Source organism: Octopus bimaculoides, chromosome 13 (assembly GCF_046866305.1).
Source record: "Octopus bimaculoides isolate indiv1 chromosome 13, ASM4686630v1, whole genome shotgun sequence".
In the NCBI taxonomy this organism is placed as follows: Eukaryota; Metazoa; Mollusca; class Cephalopoda; order Octopoda; family Octopodidae; genus Octopus; species Octopus bimaculoides.
The window spans coordinates 59,684,690-59,691,973 of NC_142940.1; the positions used below are offsets into that span (position 1 = coordinate 59,684,690).

At 38.9% G+C, this 7,284-nt stretch overlaps 1 protein-coding gene across 2 annotated transcripts in view; it reads right to left on the reverse strand.

Moving 5' to 3' along the window:
* Window positions 1–3,856, reverse strand: part of LOC106876692 (dnaJ homolog subfamily C member 22) — a 12,261-nt gene extending 8,405 nt beyond the window's left edge. Inside the window, exons 1-2 of one of the 2 annotated variants that reach the window (XM_014925338.3) lie at window positions 3,660–3,856; window positions 1–596 (exon numbers count right to left, since the gene is read on the reverse strand). The exon at window positions 1–596 is cut by the window's left edge and continues 588 nt beyond it. The gene's annotated coding sequence lies outside the window, so the exon portion shown is untranslated. The remainder of the gene's footprint in view (window positions 597–3,659) is intronic. The other variant, XM_014925339.3, reaches the window with a different exon arrangement.
* Window positions 3,857–7,284: the final 3,428 nt, after the last annotated feature.

Consider the following 7,284-nt stretch of genomic DNA (forward strand, 5'->3'; position numbering starts at 1 on the left):
GGTGGTGGTTGTGGCGGCAGTAGTTGTAGTGTAGTAATGATGTTAGTTACTGCTGCAGTGTTGTAGTGGTCATTGTAATGGTAGTGGTGTTTTTTGTTGTAGGGGATTTTGTAGTAGTAGTAGTAGCTTTGGTAGCGAATACTATTGCTGAGGTAGAAGTAATATTAGTGGTAGTTGCGGTTGTGGAGTTTGCTGAGGTAGTGGTTGAAGTAGTAGTTGTTATTATAGCTGCAGTGGGAGTTATAGTAGCAGTCACTGTCACTACAATGGTTGTTGTTGTGGTGGTGGTGGTGGTGGTGGTGGTGGTGGGAGTGGTGGTGGTTGTAGCGATGGTGTGGAGTGGTAGTGGTTGTGATGATAAGGGTGGTACGAGGTTAACAGATGCTACCGCCAATGACAGAAATACAAACGAATGTATCCAAATGAACAGTTTTCAGCAACATACGTCAGTGCTAAAAATTATCTCTGTTGCCTGGCACAAAAAGAGTCGATAGGTACCCTGAATTAAAACCATAGTTATTTCCTGTCTGTCTGTGTGTCTCCCTGATTTTGCAGAATCTGTTGACATTGTGAGCTTGCATTGTGTTCTTCATATTCTGGTAGTGAAAATAAAAAAAAAATTTTTAATTAAAAAAGAAGAAAATAAAGAAAAGAGAAAGATCACTTTGTTATGACCCCAAAAAAGAAACCCTAATAACTTACGGGTAGAAGAATATTAAAAGACAAATTAATCCAAAGACATACTAACATAATAAACATCAGTTTTCCCATCTTAACATAATAAACATCAGTTTGCCCATACTAGCACAATATACATCAGTTTGCCCATACTAGCATAATATACATCAGTTTGCCCATGCTAACATAATAAACATCAGTTTGTCCATACTAGCACAATATACATCAGTTTGCCCATACTAGCATGATATACATCAGTTTGCCCATCTTAACATAATATACATCAGTTTGCCCATACTAGCATAATAGATATCAGTTTGCCCATACTAGCATAATATACATCAGTTTGCCCATAGAAGCATAATATACATCGGTTTGCTCATACTGCAGATGGTAGTTTTTTTGTTGTATGTATGTGTGTGTGTGTGTGTGCGCATGTGCACAGATATCGCTGGATGTTTAAAATATCCACTTCACAATCATGAGACTCTAGGTTCTATTCTACTCCCAGGCACTTCAGAGAGATATCGGGGTTTTTTTTTTCTTTTTTGTGGTCTCGAGATGATTTTAGACACATGAGTGAGACCAGGCAGATGGAAACTGTGTTGAAGGCCACTGGAAGGATTTTTACTTCTAAATTGGAAAAAAAAAAAGAAGAAAAACAGCTGTGTCATGCTGATTCTTTTATATATTATTTGAATAGTACGAACGCCTATGGTGTACTCAACCACTTACAGTATTATACAATAAGTATAATTGATTGATTAGCTGAAAACACATCGTGGAAACCAACATGTGGCTGTACGTGTATGTGTGTGTGTACATGTGTATGTGTGCTCATGTGTGTGTGCATTTGTGTGTGAGTGTGTGTGTGTGTGTGTGTGTGTGTGTGTGTGTGTATGTATATGTGTGTGTGTGTGTAACTGGAGTCACATTGGTTGTTAGTTTTCTTTGAAAGGGAGAAATAATTTGCTAAGAATCTATTCAATTTTTCATACAAATGTGTGTGTATATGTATATATATATATGTGTGTTTGTGTGAGTGTGAGTGTGTGCATGTGTGTGTTTATATGTATGTATGCATTCATGTATTTATGTATGTATGTATGTCTGTATGTATGTATGTGTGTGTATGTATATATGTATGTATGAATGTATGTACGTATACAGTGGTTTGGTAGACAAACAGGATAAGCAGAACTCAGTAGATAAGTGTAATGGCTTTTACTATTATTATTATTATTATTATTATTATTATTATTATTATTATTAGTCAACAAAAGGGATTTAGTCCCAAAGGTTTTGTGCATGGTACTACCAAACTCTTCAATAAGTTTTGTAACTTATGTCACTTGAAAATACTAAGGAAATATATATGTAACTATGTGATGTCTAGTTTATATGTGTGTATATGCTTACAAACAAACATACTTACATATATACATATATATATATATATTGTTATAATATGTATGTGTGTATAATGTTTGCGTGTATGTATGTATGTATATGTATATATGTATATATGTGTGTGCATATATATGTGTTTATATCGAACTTTAGGCCTCACCGAGGCAATGACTAGTGACCGGGACCTTTGGAAATATGCAGTACGTGAGAAGACCCGGGAAGCCAAGTGAGAGCATAATCCCTGGCCTCTGCCAGAAGTGTAGCAAGCTCACTTATTCATATCTTTACTTCATTGGACACTAACTCTGCTTGCGAAGACCTGTTGAGGCAAGTGAATTTGAAATCTGAAATCGAAATTGAACCATATTCGATGACTGGCACCTGCGCCAGTGGAGCACTAACAGCACTGTCCAAGCGTGATCATTGCCAGAGCAGCTGACTGGCTTCCATGCTAGTGGTCCGTAAATAGCACCATTTGAGTGTGATCATTTCCAGCGTTGCCTTCTGGCAACTGTGCTAGTGGCACATTAGAAAATCATTCGAGCGAGGTCGTTGCTAGTGCCACTGGACTGACTCCCATGCAGGTGGCATGTAAAAGACAGCATTTTGAGCGAGGCCGTTGCCAGTACCATGTTACTGGCCCTCGTGCCGGTGGGACGTAAAAGCTCCCACTACACTCTCGGAGTGGTTGGCGTTAGGAAGGGCATCCAGCTGTAGAAGTCCATTGACCTAACCATTGGGCTGTTGCGCCTCCACATGTATATATATATATATATATATATATATATATATATATATATATATATATATATGTATGTATGTATGTATGTATGTATGTATGTGTGCATGTATATATATATATATATATATATGCATGTATGTATGTGTGCATGTATATATATATATATATACATGTGTGTGTATGTATAAATACATATATATGTATGTATGTATGTATATAGATGCATACATGAGTGGTTAAGAAATTTTACTTGCATTCTCAAGATCACCATATTCAATCCTACCAGTAGGCAACTTGAGCCAGTGCCATTTTTACCATTTCTCAGACTGTTCCAAGCCTAGTGAGTGGGAAAGACCGGACAACCCCCCCCCCCAAAAAAAAAGATTGTACCTATAATTGAAAAGGGCCTGCCCTTTTCCCCACCCTGCATCACACTGATTCTACCCAAAAGTTACACGAAGGCTGGACGTGTCTATGGAACATTCAACCACATGTGGTATAATGCAGTTAGTAGATAGCTCAGTGATCATACAAATGGAAGACCCATTCTGGAAACGTACAGTTTATTCATTTACTCCATATGTCTATGTGTGTTTATATCTGTATAGTGTTGAGTTTACGACTTAGAGTACAAAGTACAAACAGGGTGTTGTTGTTGTGTAATTGTTTTCTTAGATTTATCCACGTTTTTCTTTTTTTGTGGTGAATACTCATTGTCTGTGATGCCTATTGCCGTACACCCCACTACCTACCCGAAGCATGCATGGATGTATTGTGGGTATTTGTTTGCTATGGGACGCTGGTTGATATATCAAACAAAGATACTCACCACTCACCCTCGTTTGGTCTGCTGGTCAAGTCCATGTTGCTTGTGCCTGTCTGTGTGTGTGTGTGTGTGTGTGTGTGTGTGTGTGTGTGTGTGTATGAGTGAGAGAACCATGTTCGTCCTCTCAACCTATTGTTGTCAGGCACAACAATCAATAACTACATCACACAGCCTACTACGACTACTACTACTACTACCACCGCCACTCTTGCCATTTATCTCTTGCCTCCTACTCTCAATACTTATCTCCAGTTTTCTTGTGTCTCGGTGCGTGCATGTATGTGTGTGTGTGTGTGTGTGTGTGTGTGTGTGTATGTGTGTGTGTGCATCTCTCCCTCTCTCTTTCTCTTTCTCCAACACACACACACACTCACACACACACGTATATGTTCTTTACGGCTCCGAATCCAACTTTGTTATCACACATCACCACACTCCTGTAGAACTCCCATTGCCTTCTCCCTCCCCTACCAACACCACCACCAGCTCACACACACATACACACACACACGCACACACACACACACACACACACAAACTACTATCACTACTACCGCCAACATCGCCACCACCACTACTGGCCCCTCCACTACAACCACCACAACCACTTCCATCCCACCACACAACGCTACAATCACATTAACCACCACCATCACCAGTAACAAACTCATCCCAACACTATCGCCAACATCACGACCATGTATGAAACCACTTCCCCCTCTGTCTTTCTCATCCTCTTTCTCTCTCCCTCTCTCTCTCTCTCTCTCTCTCTCTCTCTCTCTCTCTATCTATCTATCTATCTATTTATCAATCTGTTTATCTCTCTTTAACTGTGTCTCTAAGTGCAAGGTCTTATCATTGTTGTTGTTGTCAAGCTTAATTGAATAGACCAATTGTCAAAGTCATTCCAAATGTGACCAACCTGTCTTTATCCTATGAGTACCAGGTACTCGCATTACTTACAAAGTTGTACATATTCACATAGATATGCACATTTGCAAACACGTACATGTTCACACATAGATATGCATGCATATAAACATATAGGCACACATACACACATACACACATACATACATAACCTTGCATGAATGACTTAATGAGGAGGCCCCTTAGTGGCTGTTCAACCTGCAAGAAACAGCAGTCAAGTCTCCCTCAAATCATGCCCCACTATCTTAAAACTTGACAGGTCAGATAAGGTGCCCCTTGGTTTTGGTGGTATGGTGGTATGGTGGTGGTGGTGGTGGTATGGTGGTGGTGGTGATGGTGCAGCAGCGGAGGCGGAGGAGGAGGAAGAGGATGATGATGATGATGATGATGATGATGATGATGATGAGGAGGAGGAGGAGGAGGAGGAGAGGATATACATACATACATATATATATATATATATACAGGGTGGGCTAAAAGTTGATTTACAGTTATTATGTAGGCACTTGAAATTTCTTTTAAAACATTTTATTACATTTGAATTTCTATCTTACAATTAATTAAATTAGCATAGAATAATGGTTTCATATTTTTTTTAATAATTAAGATCTAAGCTGTTAATATATGAATGCGAAAGAGATAGTTGAATAACTGTAAACCTACTTTTGGGCCACCCTGTATAAATATTTATATAAATACTGTATAATACAACTATTATGCTACAACAATGGCTTTCTGCACAAATTAAATTATAAAACTACAAAATAAAGCTTAAGCATAACCCACCCAACCAATGTAATTACTATAATTATTAATTGAAATACTGGAGTAAGTTGATACAAGCCATACTTTTTGTGGCATCTCAGCCATTGAAAAACATCAACACATTCACTGTATGATTACTTTTAGTTTGTTGTAATGGCTCAACCATCAAATTTGTGTATGCATGTGTGTATGTGTGTGCATGTGTGTGTGTGTGTGTGTGCATGTGTGTGCATGTGTGTGTGTGTGTGTGTGTGTTCATCTCCCATTATTGCTTAACCACTGATGTTGGTGCATTTATGTTCCTGTAACAATGTCGACAAAAGACATTGATAGAATAAGTACCATGTTTAAATAATAAATAAAAGCACTCAGAGAGTGCAAACCTCTGCCAAGGCAGCACCAACGTCCTCTCAACGATTAGCTGCGGATGATTTTTAGAATGAGAATATCTGAAATAAATCTGACTGCTCTCAAAAATTAAGTAAAAAAAAGAAACTGGAAAAATAATCCAGAATCATGGTCCGGTACTGGATCAATCTCAAAATCTGATCAGTTTGTACCAGTCATGAGGCAAAACATCTCTGAAAGTTTCATCTGCATCCATCCAGCGGTTCTTGAGATATCTTGTCCACAGACAAACAAATATAACTGAAAACAATACCGTGTTTGCAAATGTGCATATCTATGTGAATATGTACAACTTTGTAAGTATTTTGAGTGTCTGCATATCTTGGTACTCATAGGATAAAGACAGGATGGTCACATTTGGTCTATTCAAGGATGACAGGCAAAGTCAACCTCAGTGGAATTTGAACACAAAACGTGAAGACAAGTGAAATACCACTAAGCATTTTGCCTGGCATGCTAACGTTTCTTATTTCTTTATTGCTCACAAGGGGCTACACACAGAGGGGACAAACAAGGACAGACAAACGGATTAAGTCAATTATATCGAGCCCAGTGCGTAACTGGTACTTATTTAATCAACTCAAAAGGATGAAAGGCAAAATCGACCTCGGCGGAATTTGAACTCAGAACGTAACGGCAGACAAAATACCACTAAGCATTTCACCCGGCGTGCTAACGTTTCTGCCAGCTCGCCACCTTTGACATTTTTGTAATTATTATTATTGTAATAACAGTATTGACAGATTTGTTTGGAACAGGTTGCTATAAATTCTTAAGTTAGTGAATATTCCAGTTATTAATACACACAAAAACACAAACAAACAAAGATACAGATTTACTTAGCTAATATTGATTACAATAGATAATAAGTATTGCATTTATGCAATTACTTTTTTCAATTACAGCCAACTAATCTGTCATTCTTTCCTCCTTCCACTCTATATCATCCTCTTAATATGCCAAAAACAGAAACAGCTGTAAGGCTAACTTTCTCTTTATAAATGTCCTCTGAAATTCCATACAGCCCTGGCTTTGTTGTCTCATTACAAGACCTGCATTAGACTCCTCACTCATGGAACCAAGAGTTTAACTACGGTCCTTCTGTAGCAATTACATAGCCTTACCTATCAACTTGGGTCTTGTGGATATCAATACCTCTCATTATATATCATCATCATCATTGTTTAAGGTCTGTTTTCCATGCTGGCATGGGTTGGACAGTTTGACTGGGAGCTAGCAAACCAGGAGGCTGCACCAGGCTCCAATCTGATCTGGCAGTGTTTCTACAGCTGGATGCCCTTCCTAATGCCAGCCACTCCGAGAGTGTAGTGAGTGCGTTTTACATGCCACCAGCATGGGAGCCAGTCAGGCGGCACTGGCATCGGCCATGTTCAGATGATACTTTTCACATGCTACAAGTAGGAGATTCCGGAGGACCGACGTTCGGGGAGGCGGTGGCGGGGAAAAAAAGGATTGGATGTAGTGGTTAGTGTGGTGTTCTGCTCTGGAAATCGGACAAAAAATT